Here is a 12,646-nt window from a genome sequence, read left to right as displayed (position 1 = left end):
TTGGATTTGACTTTCTCGATAAAGGAAGTTCTTGTGCATCATTTTTGTTCTATGATTAATTTTGTGGATTTCTTGTACTGTATATGTAGTCTGCAAGGCATCTTTTCATTCTCCTGCACTTTAGTTGCTTTTGTGCAATAATTTCTTCTATGTTTGGTTGTATAGATTTTTCAAGAATTAGGGACAATTTATTTTCCCATCTGAATGATGAAAATAAAGCAAGGGCCGATAGGTGGTCTAGAACAAGAAAGAATGTTAAAGCCAAGGAGATGTTGGAAAATTTTCAAAATTATATGTCTATATATATATATATATATATATATATATATATATATATGTTTTTGGTGTTGTTTTTCCTGAAGGAAAGAAGATGAAAAGATGTGACTGTAGAAAGGTAGTTGAAAGTGAAAAGAGATGACTCTTTGAACAGACACAATTTGTGGCTGTCTGAAAAGAGGTGATTCTTCAGGCCAAAAGGAGGTGACTCTACAGTCTGAAAAGTGGTGACTATTCAAACAAGTATTGTGATTGTTCGAAGCGACACCAAGAAAACTATAAGAAGGCCTCTTTACTGTAGAAAAAATGACTACAATATATTCATTTTTTCCTTTCAAATTTTGTCTCCTTTTAGTCTTGCCATTATCGTCAAATTCTTAGAGTTTTTCTGGTTTGATATCGATAGTGCAAACCCCTATCATACAAACAGATTTTTCTGGGCTCTATTGTATCCTGGAGACAAATTTGCTGATCCCTTTTGCACCCAAGTGATGGGGGCAAATATTGACTTAAGGAAAACGACGTTGTAACGTGCCTTGGAGCGTTTTTCTTTCTTTCTTTTTTTAATTCTCTAGTTCCTACAATCTTAAGACAATATTTTGAGCAATGACACCACAAACTTTGAAGGAGTTTGACTATGGATTTCGTGAAATTGGAGAAGTTTGATGGAGCGAATTTTAAACGTTGGCAAAAGAAGATGCAGTTCTTGCTTGCTGGTCTCAAAGTTGGATATGTTCTGACAACCCCAAAGCCTATTGAAAGCGAGGTAGAAACTGTTGCTGCAGCCTGAGAGAGACTCAAGTGGAAACAAGATGACTATGGCCCTGTTTGGGGGAGCTGTGGGCAGTAGAGCTGTTGGAAGTAGAGCTGTTGGAAGTAGAGCTGTTGGAAGTAGAGCTGTCTGAAGTAGAGCTGTTATAAAAAGCTGTTTGCTGTTTGGTAATTACATTTGTAAAGTGCTGTGGCACTTTAACATATGTTTGGTAAACAAACTGAGAAAGTACTTTTGTATGACAAAATTACCATAAAGGACATTGCATAGTATTATACAACATAACATAATAAAACATAACATATATTAATACATAAATATACGATATAGTATAATATTATTGTAATATAAATAATATTATTATAATATAGCATAATAGTAATATAATTATTAGAGTAAATTAATTTTTGATAATATAACATAATATTAAATTATTTAACATAACATATTAAGGTATTATGATATAATGTAATATATATTATATTTATAGTATAATACAATAATAAAGGTATAAAATATTATAATTATTAGTATAAATTAATTTCTCATAATATAACATAATATTAAATTATTTGAAATAACATTTAATGTATTATGATGTAATGTAATATAATATAATATTTATAGTATAATACAATAATAAAGGTATAAAATATTATAATTATTAGTAAAAATTAATTTTTCATAATATAACATAATATTAAATTATTTAAAAAAACATATTAATGTATTATGATATAACGTATTATGATATTATATTTATAGTATAATACAATAATAAAGATATAAAATATTATAATTATTAGTATAAATTAATTTTTCATAATATAACATAATATTAAATTATTTAAAATAACATATTAATGTATTATGATGTAATGTTATGTAATATAATATTTATAGTATAATACATTAATAAAGGTATAAAATTATTTAAAATAACATAATATTAAATTATTTAAAATAATAAAGGTATAATTTAATATTTTTATTTATTTATTTATTTATTTATTTGTTCATTTATATACATATTTATTTATTTATTTATTTATTTTCTTTCCTTTTTTTTCTTCCCTTTTTTTTCTTTCCTTTTTCTTCTTTTTCTTTCCTTTTCTTTTTTCTTCTCTTCTTCTCCTTCCTTCCTCTCTTTCCTTCTTCTCCTTTCTTCTCCCGCAAGGCCGGTGGCGCCGGAAGGGGGCCGGGCCGCGGCGGCTGCGGGAAGAGGCCCGGGAGGGGGCCGGGATGGCGGGCCCCGGCGACCGCGGGGGGAGGGGGGGCTCGGGAGGGGGCCGGGACGGCGGGCCGCGACGACTGCGGGGGGAGGGGGGGCTCGGGAGGGGGCCGGGACGGCAGGCCGCGGGGGGAGGGGGGCTCGGGAGGGGGCCGGGACGGCGGGCCGCGACGACCGCGGGGGGAGGGGGGGCTCGGGAGGGGGCCGGGACGGCGGGCCGCGGGGGGAGGGGGGCTCGGGAGGGGGCCGGGACGGCGGGCCGCAGCGACCGCGGGGGGAGGGGGGGCTCGGGAGGGGGCCGGGACGGCGGGCCGCGGGGGGAGGGGGGCTCGGGAGGGGGCCGGGACGGCGGGCCGCAGCGACCGCGGGGGGAGGGGGGGCTCGGGAGGGGGCCGGGACGGCGGGCCGCGGCGACCGCGGGGGGAGGGGGGGCTCGGGAGGGGGCCAGGACGGCGGGCCGCAGCGACCGCCGGGGGAGGGGGTGCTCGGGAGGGGGCCGGGACGGCGGGCCTCGGCGACCGCGAGGGAGGGGGCCGGGACGGCGGGCCTCGGCGACCGCGAGGGAGGGGGGCATTGAGGAGAAGAAGGAGATAGAGAGGGGGAGAGAGAGAGAGAGAGAGGGAGGATGGTGAGAGAGGAAGAGACGGTGGGATGGGGATTTTTGGGAGGAAAAATGAACTTTTAAATGGGGGTATTTTGGTCAAAAATACAGCTTCCCGACAAAGCTGAAAACAGCGTTTTCGGAAAGCTCCAAAATGGAGCTTCTGCCAAAAAGCTGTTTTCAGCTTCCCGCAAAAGCTGAAACAGCTTTTTCAAAATTTTACCAAACACCCTTTTTTACCTAAAAGTACTTTTGGAGGGCCAGAAAGTGCTTTTTGGCCCTCCAAAAGGTCCCCCAAACAGGGCCTATATTTGCAAGGGTCATATCTGCAATGGCATGTTAGACACTGTTTGACATCTACAACAACAAGGCTACTGCGAAAAACATGTGGGATGCACTTGAAGCTAAGTATCTATTGGATGACGCAACAAGTAAGAAATTTCTTGCAACCAAGTTTTTCAGTTACAAAATAGTTGATTCTAGGCGTGTTTCTTAGCATACAATGAAATCATGCATTTTTTTGATCAATTCACTCAACATAATATGAAAATGGATGAGACTATCACTGTTTCTTTCATTATCGACAAGCTTCCTCCATCATGGTAGAATACAGGAAAAGACTCAAGCACAAAAAAGAAAATATCACTCTTAAACAATTAGGCCAACGCTTGCAAGTTGAGGAAGAACTAAGACAGAAAGAAAGTTTCGAAGAAGAAACAACTCAAGCCTTGAAAGTGCTGACTGTTGACTAGCAGAAAGAGAAAGAACTCTCCCCAAGATAATGACAAACAGCAAAAAAGAAGAAGAAAGACAATTGTTTCTATTGTAGCAAACCAGGTCATTTTAAGAAGTAATGCTGCTTCTGGAAAAAGAAGCAGCAAGCGATTGATACGGACTCAAAAGAAAAATTTGTAGCAATGATTTCTGAGATCAACATGTTTCAAGAAGATGATTCATGGTTTGTAGATTCTGTTTGCAATGACAAGAGTCTCTTCAAGACCATTGAATTTGTTGAAGATGGAAGCAACCTTTATATGGGGAATTTTGCAACTGCTGCTGTCAAAGGCAAAGGAACTGTGGATCTTGAATTCACTTCTGAGAAAGTCTTGACTCTTGCTGATGTGTACTATGCACCTGAGATTAGGAAGAATCTTGTATTAGGAAGTCTTCTGAATAAGTATGGATTTAAGTTAGTCTTTGAGTCAGATAAGTTTATGCTGACCAAAGGAGATACTTTTGTAGGGAAGGATTATTTGTATGAGGGAATGTTCCAGCTTAATATTAGTAAGATGAATTCTTTTGCTTACATTGTTGATTCCTTTACTTTGTGGCATCATAGATTAGGACATGTGAACAACAAAGGAATGGATGAAATGATTAAACTGGACTTAATTCCATAGTATGCTAATGACATGGATGATAAGTGTAAAGTATGCATGCAAACAAAAATAACCAGAAACCATTTTCAAAAATAGATAGAACTTCTACTTTATTGCAGATTGTACATAGTGATGTATGTGATATGCATAGCACCCCCACTAGAGGAGGTAAAAAATATTTTGTAACCTTCTCAGATGATTTCTCTAGATACTGCCATGTTTATTTAATGCATTCAAAGGATGTAGGTCTAGACAAATTTAAGGTTTATAAAACTGAAGTTGAAAATCAATGTGAAGTGAAAATAAAATGCCTTGGATCAGATAGGAGGAAAATATCATATTGTGAATCAGTTGGCATAATTCATGAAACATCTATTGCATATACTCTACAATAAAATGGAGTTGCTGAAAGAAAAAATAGAACATTGGTTGAAATGGTTAATGCTATGATGTTTAATTCTGGGATTAACAAAAGTTTTTGGAGTGAAGCACTTCTCACTGCATGTTACATATTAAATAGAATACCACATAAAAAGTCAAAAGTGACTATATATGAGTAGTGGAAGAAAAGAAAGCCTAACCTTAGTTATTATAAGGTGTGGGGTTGTAGAGCTATTGTTAGATTGCCTGAACCTAAGATAAGAAAATTAGGACAAAAGGGAATTGAGTGTATATTTTTGGGATATGCACAACATAGCAAAGGCTACAAATTTATTGAATCAAATGACTATGTTAAAACTAACACGGTTATAGAATCCAGGGATGTAGAATTTTATGAAAATAGGTTTACTTCAATTCCATCTATTAATGATAAGGTGGTGGAACCTATGACAAAAAGTAGTGAATCTGGTGAATCTAGTGAACCTCCTGAAATAAGGAGAAGTAAAAGAATGAGGAAAGAAAAATCATTCGGACCAGATTTTGTTACATTTTTGGTTGAAGGATCAAGAGTTTCAACACTTAATAAAATAATGATTTTCCAAATTACAGAATCTGATCCTTTAACATATGAAGAGGCTATGAAGTCACAAGATGCTGCATTTTGGCAAGAAGCCATTAATGATGAAATGGATTCTATAATGGGTAACAAAACATGGAAGCTAGTAGACCTGCCCTTTGGTTCTACACCAATTGGTTGTAAGCGGATATTCGAGAAGAAATTAAAAGTTCATGGAACTATAGATAAGTTTAAGGCTAGGTTGGTTGCTAAGGGTTTTAAACAAAAAGAAGGTATGGACTACTTTGATACATATGCTCCTGTTGCTAGAATTTCTATTATCAGAACATTGATTGCATTGATATCAATTTATAAGTTTCATTATTCATCAAATGGATGTGAAAATTGCATTTTTGAATGAGGAGCTTGAAGAAAAAATTTATATAGAACAACCAGAGAGTTTTGTTATGCAAGGTCAAGAGCATAAAGTATGTAAACTAGTTAAATCTCTTTATGGACTTAAATAAGCTCCAAAACAATAGCATGAAAAATTTAACAAAGTTGTTGCTAATGGTTTTAAAATCCATAATGCTGATAAATGTGTTTATAGTAAATTTCAAGCAAACAAAGGTGTGATAATATGCTTATATGTTGATGACATGTTGATTTTTGGTACTGATATAGAAAGTATTGAAAATACAAAGAAGTATTTGTCATCTAATTTCGATATGAAAGATTTAGGTGTTGCTGAAGTAATTTTAGGAATAAGGATCATTAGAAATAATGGAAGATTAATGCTCACTCAGTCTCATTACATTGAGAAAATATTAAAGAATTTAATCACTTCGATTGCAAGCCTGTTTCAGCTTCATATGATACAAATATGAAATTGTATGTTAATATTGGTAGAGCTGTAGATCAACTGGAGTATGCTAGAGTTATTGATTGTTTGATGTATGCTATGACTTGTACAAGACTTGACATTGCCTTTGCAGTAGGCAAAATGAGTAGATATACTAGTAATTCTAGTTATATCCACTGGAATGCTGTACATAGAATTTTGAAGTATCTTAAAAAGACCATAAATTATGGCATTATATACAATGGTTATCCTTAAGTTTTAGAAGGGTTCGCAGATGCTAATTAGATTGCTGAGAATGAGGATCACAAATCAACCAGTGGGTGGATATTCACTCTTGGTGGAGGAGCAATCTCTTGGGGATCTAAAAAGCAAACAATTATAACTGATTCTACTATGGCAGTAGAGTTCATAACTTTGGCCTCTTATGGCAAAGAGACAGAGTGGTTACGGAATTTGTTGTTAGAAATTCCTATTTGGCCTAAGCCAATGTCTCCTATATCACTACATTGTGATAGTCAAGCTACGCTGTCAAGGGCATATAGCTATGCTTACAATGGTAAATCTAGACACATTGGTCTAAGACATAGTTATGTAAGGCAATTACTCACTGATGGAGTAATTACCATTGATTTTGTGAGATCCTGTCACAACTTGGCAGATCCATTAACTAAAGGACTCACAAGGAATTTGATGTGGAAAACATTAAAGGGGATGGGACTAGAGTTCATAGGAAATGATCACCAATGATGGAAACTCAACTCAACTCTTGTAACTACAAGGCTTTTAGTTCAGTGAGCAAAAGTACATTATATGTTATGATCGAAAGCACTACTAAATTATCATCCCAAGGTAAAAAGTGCTTGGTACTTGTAATAATAAAGTGGAGGTGTACATTATATACTTAATAGGCTTATAACAGCTTTTCTAAAAGTGTGTAGTTATAGGGCACTTTTGATAAGCCTTCCTATATGAGTGTCGGTGGTGGTGCCGCCACCTATGAGACTTAGACTTTGTCTCTAGAGCACTCATGAAACTAGGATATAGACCTAAGGCCAATCCACAGGTCGGCTTTTAGAACAACTCGAAGAGGAAGAAAATTTATGTGTGAGATATGTCTGGTTGGTCATAAAGGTTCACTGGTTCAAAGCTTGCTTATCATGCTAACCTGATTAACTTTGACATGTTATCACTAAGTAAAAGTTCAAGTCCATAAGACACTTATGTATGCATAAATTTTTCTATTTTGGCAAAGACTTTTTATAATTTTGAAAATGGTGGGGGATTGTTGGAAAATTTTCAAAATTATATATATATATATATATATATATATATATATATATATATATATATATATATATATATATATATATGTATGTATGTATATTTTGGGTGTTGTTTTTCGGGAAGGAAAGAAGGTGAAAAGATACTCTATAGAGGTAGTTGAAAGTGAAAAGAGATGACTTTTTGAACAGACACGATTGGTGGCTGTTTGAAAAGAGGTGATTGATTCTTCAAGCTAAAAGGAGGTGACTCTACAGTTTGAAAAGTGGTGACTATTCAAACAAGTATTATGACTGTTTGAAGAGACACCAAGAACACTATAAAAAGGCCTCTCTACTGCAGAAAAAATGACTATAACATATTCATTCTTTCCTTCTCAAATTTTATCTCTTTTTAGTCTTACCATTATGGCCAAACTCTTAGAGTTTTTCTGGTTTGATATCGGTAGTGCAAAATGCTATCATACAAACAGATTTTTCTGAGCTCTACTGTATCTTGGAGACAAATTTGCTGATCTCTTTTGCACACAAGTGCTGGGGGCAAATATTGTCTTAAGGAAAACGACATTGTAACGTGCCTTGGAGTGTTTTCCTTTCTTTTTTTTCTTCATTCTCTAGTTCCTACGGGAGATTTATGATATGCTGGAGCCTCTCTCTCTCTCTCTCTCTCTCTCTCTCTCAGGCTGTGAGTCTCCTTTTCCAACAAGTAGCCTACTCCTGTGTTAAGTCCAAGACTGTCGCATGGAGTGCACATGAAACCTCGAAAATGAGGGGTGGCCTTTGGTGAGCATATGCTCGTGTTTCATGGAGTCTAATGCTGCTCGTTTTTCATAGGAATTCGGCTTTTTTATGATGTGTACGCAGGAAGAAAGAGCAAGCAGGACACCATGATGTTTCAGGATAATGGCGACCTTCAGGTACACCCAGAGTAAATTACCTACAGAAGAAATCCTAGAAATTTATTCAGTTTCTGGTATCCTTTGATGGCATTAATGGGTTCTGTCTCACACCGAAAACCTAACTTAAGCATGGTTAATACAACAAATCAGCTTGAGCTATGATCAGGACAAATTATTGTACCATCTGTGCGCTAAAATCTTTTCTGCTATGGCTTGACTCTTAGACACTAATTAAAATTAGATACGTCGCTGGTTCAAGAGAGCAGATCAAAACCGTAGTGCACCTTCTTTGGCAGTTGAGTAATTTCTTTTACCTATTCCTACCAAAAAAAGAATATCTTTTACCTATTGCATGATGTTCATGTTGTGTATGTGCTTGTTACCTTTCTTATGCACATCAGCCATAGAAAGTAAACAAATTCATACCTTCAGTTGCAGGTAAGGCAGTGCCAAGTCCCAGCTTTTTCAACTGCTGAGCAATATTTAAGCTTTTGATTGCTAGGATAGTCTTTTTTGAGTAGAAGCATTCCTGAGGTACTACCTACAAGCCACCTTGCACCCGCTTGTACTATGTTTTCTTCCTTGGTCTTTTTCTTTGTCTTTTTTTTGGCCTTCAAAATTTTCTTTTTCTTCTAACATCTTCTGGATGATGTATAAATATTCAGAATAAAACATATAATCACAGTGAATTGCTTTTTGTTTTGCATATAATCAAGGGTGGTTTATGACTAGTTTAAGGATTACTAGAGATGTGCAAGATAATTGCCTAAAATATGGTATGAAGGAGATGGACAAGTTATTGTTGATCAATCTCTCGGTCCCCTTGGTAAATCCGAGCATCATTTCTGGAGGCTGTTTTGAGCATCCAATATACATACATATATACATACATATAGAAGAGGGAAAAAACATATGAATGCTGAGTACTCGCTCGAAATCGTGCTTGCAAACTCTCATAGGTGATCCAAGAAATAAATAGATAAAGAAAATCAGGTTCACAGGTTGGCTATTGTGCGATTTATGTCTCGATTTCAAACCTGATAGTGGCATCGACCACTATTCTTTTTTAAAAAAAATAATTTTTAAAATAATTAACATGGGAATCAGTGAGCGGAGGGTCACCATATATCTACATCTATTTATTCCAATATGGTTGCTCTCTAGCCAAAACCATATTATTCTTGTACACTCCAGTGAGAAGTTGTTTGCTCGAAGGAAAATGTGCCACTCAGTGCATACATAACAAAAGCTACCTCATACAAAATAGCTAACTGAAAAATATTTTTTGGATTTCTTAATTCTGTATAAGTACTCAAAATCTTCTCGCATACTTCCTCCGTTTAAGCCTTGTCATCCTCATACTAAATGTTTAAATTTATTTAAATCTAATCATAAGTACCACGATCGGTTCTTGGTTAGCCTCAATGAACTTATGCTGCAGTATCTCCTTGTCTATAGGGGCCATGGGCTGAGTCCGTTTTGATCTGATTTATAACAACCGAGAATCCCATTCAAAATGGTTAGTCAGAAGATAATTTTTAGGTTCTTTAGTCCTATATAAATACTCAAGGTCTCTCCAACGAATAACCGACGTGGGATTAAACACAAACTCGCACAAATCTTCACACTTATTCATAAAATTGCTTAGAAATTAAAAACAAAGAGAGAGAAATTGCTCAGGATTACGGGTGAAATCATCATCAGAAGTGATCCAAGGCTTATGCCCACTTTCACCCTAATTCTGGTGAGCCTCCTCCTGTTCTTTTTGCTCGCATAGAATATATAATTGTACGTAAAATAGTAATATACATAGTGAATATTTTAACTATATTTTCGGCTTGTACATTTCTCATGTTTGAACCACTTGAAAAGAGATCCGAAAATGGTAAGAGTGTAGTTATTCAAAATGGAGCAATTATATGGGAGGAAACGAAACGCATAGAAAGGCAGAGATGTAGAAACCGGGCTCCAGGAATTTGTTCTATATTTTTTTAAATGGAAAAAAAAGGATGACTTTCACTTGAACAAGCAATAAATGCGTAGGTGGTTGTTGTTTCGCTACAAATAAACAGTTCTAGAAGTTATTACGAGACATTGGAAGGAGACAGTAGATTCTTGTTATAGTATCAATTATTTTATAGCAGTGCTACCAGTACCAGGCTTCTATTATGGGCACTATATGTACTCGAATCGAGCTCTTGCGAAGTTGATATAAGAGGATTGGTGGAACTCACAGATTTGTTGCCATACACGAAGTGTTGGCTGCTTACTAAATTGCCAAATTAGCAATTTATGAATGCAATCAATTTTTTATAGCTATTATGTGAATACATGTTATATATCTGTTCAAAATGTCACATCTTAGTGCGGGTGGTTTGTGGACAATAATGTCTATTAATTTTCTTTTTTCTGATAAAATCAATCAAATACAAGAAATATTGATGCATTGTTAGCACCTCTATATCCATATCAAGGTCTATATGGTTAGGGGTGCAAATAGATCGGACTGGGTCGGGTCATAAGAGACCCCGACCCAACCCGTTCTTTATAGTATATCATATTATTTAATAAACAAAATAAAATATATCATATACTATTTTATTATAATATTAATTTTCAAATATTTTATTGATATTAAACATTATTATTATGATGTTATCTTATATTAATATATTCTTGTACTATATTAATAGGTAGATATATGATATTATAATATATGATTAGAATTTTGTATGATGATGTCATATTATAATATTAATGTCAAAAAATATATATAATTAATATGTAACTTTAAACATGATAGTATTATTACAATAATATTAATATGATACAATATTAAGATTACATAATGTTAGAAAGATTATATTAATAATTTTGCAGTAATATAATTGATAATAATAAATTTATTATAATAATTAAATATCATTATAGTATCATTTTATGTCATAATAATGTCATTAATAATTATTATAGCATGCCAAGATATATTTAGATATTATATATTAATAATATAATTATATTAGAATATTATAATGTTTTACTTAGTACTAAAAAAATAATAGTTTATGCTAGTAATACTATATATAATATGTTGATTGTCATATTATAGTATTTGTATAATTATAATAGATAATAAAAATTAATTTTTGAGGTGTAATCATAAAAAAGGGGAAGTGGGTATAAAGAATGGGCATAAACTTATTCCGAATAGTTTATGCGACAAAAATGGGAATCGACATAAAAAATTGGCATAATATTGTTCCAACATAGGCATTGGAATATTTTATGCTAGAAAAAAAGGGCATGAGATAGTTATACCCAACTCTAAGTGTATGATTATTTTGTAAATAGTGCTTAGCTGGCCTAAAGTTTGAATCCAGGTTTCATGCTCCAACCAAGCACCGTAAAAAAGAAATAGTAAATTTCATAATTAATGCTTTACACTATGAACCCCAAGAGGTGGCATTTAGTGACCCAATTGGGATCACCAAGGTGATCTTAGATCATTAGTGGTTCTTTCTTTTAGATCCATGACTACAATTTGTAACCCAACAGGTCATTCGGATCGGGTCAGGTCCATATATCACTCGGTCCCAACCCAAAAAACTTCAGATCTGGTTCGGATCGAGCCTAGACCCCATTCAACTTTACAAAATATACCTAGACCCGAATAAATTCGGCACAGAGACGTAGTAACAAAGAATCAAGACCATAACCATCCTCAAGTGTTGCAAAGACTACAAAATTTATCTTGTTTTTTGGATAATTCTTTTAAAACTGCTTTTCGTCACATATCTCTAGTATGTTTCGAGAAATTGCTACCCTAATCAAAAAATAAAAAAAAATCACTAAACAAAAGTAAAAAGAAAAAAAAAATCTAAACTTTCAACTGGAAAAAAGAAAAAGAGGCGAAGGATCTCAAAAAAAGCTGCAGTACCTGATCGGAAGCGACTCCTCCAGCACGCCCATGGTCTCCAGTGACTCTTTATACTTGCTCTGCACCTCCATCTCCCTGGACTCCTCCCGTCTAATCCCGATCCTGCAGTCGAGCAATCACTATTCCGTCCATTGACGAGCTGCACGACTTGTTCTGCCCTTTCATCGCTCCCTTCCCCGCCGCCACCTCCTCTTCCTCCGGTGGATCGATTTGTTGTCGCAGGTGACTTGTATATCAAGAAGCACCAAATCCCCCCACCGAACCTCGAACCTCTGATCCCATTCTGCCTCTCCAGCGGGTTCGATATCCCTCTGATCGCCCAAACATTCCCTGCGACGGACTCAAATTTGATTAAATCCTCCACCAAAGTCCATCGAACGGTCCTCCGATCCTCCTAGTGCGAAATAACGATTCCTCTCGACGAGAAAGAAGAAAGACGACCCCATTCAAATGGGTTGGGTCAAGTAAATCC

The sequence above is a fragment of the Phoenix dactylifera genome, chromosome 11 (assembly GCF_051530095.1).
Source record: "Phoenix dactylifera cultivar Ajwa chromosome 11, Ajwa_hap1_PhDact_Kaust_v1.1, whole genome shotgun sequence".
In the NCBI taxonomy this organism is placed as follows: Eukaryota; Viridiplantae; Streptophyta; class Magnoliopsida; order Arecales; family Arecaceae; genus Phoenix; species Phoenix dactylifera.
This window is presented reverse-complemented; position numbering follows the sequence as displayed.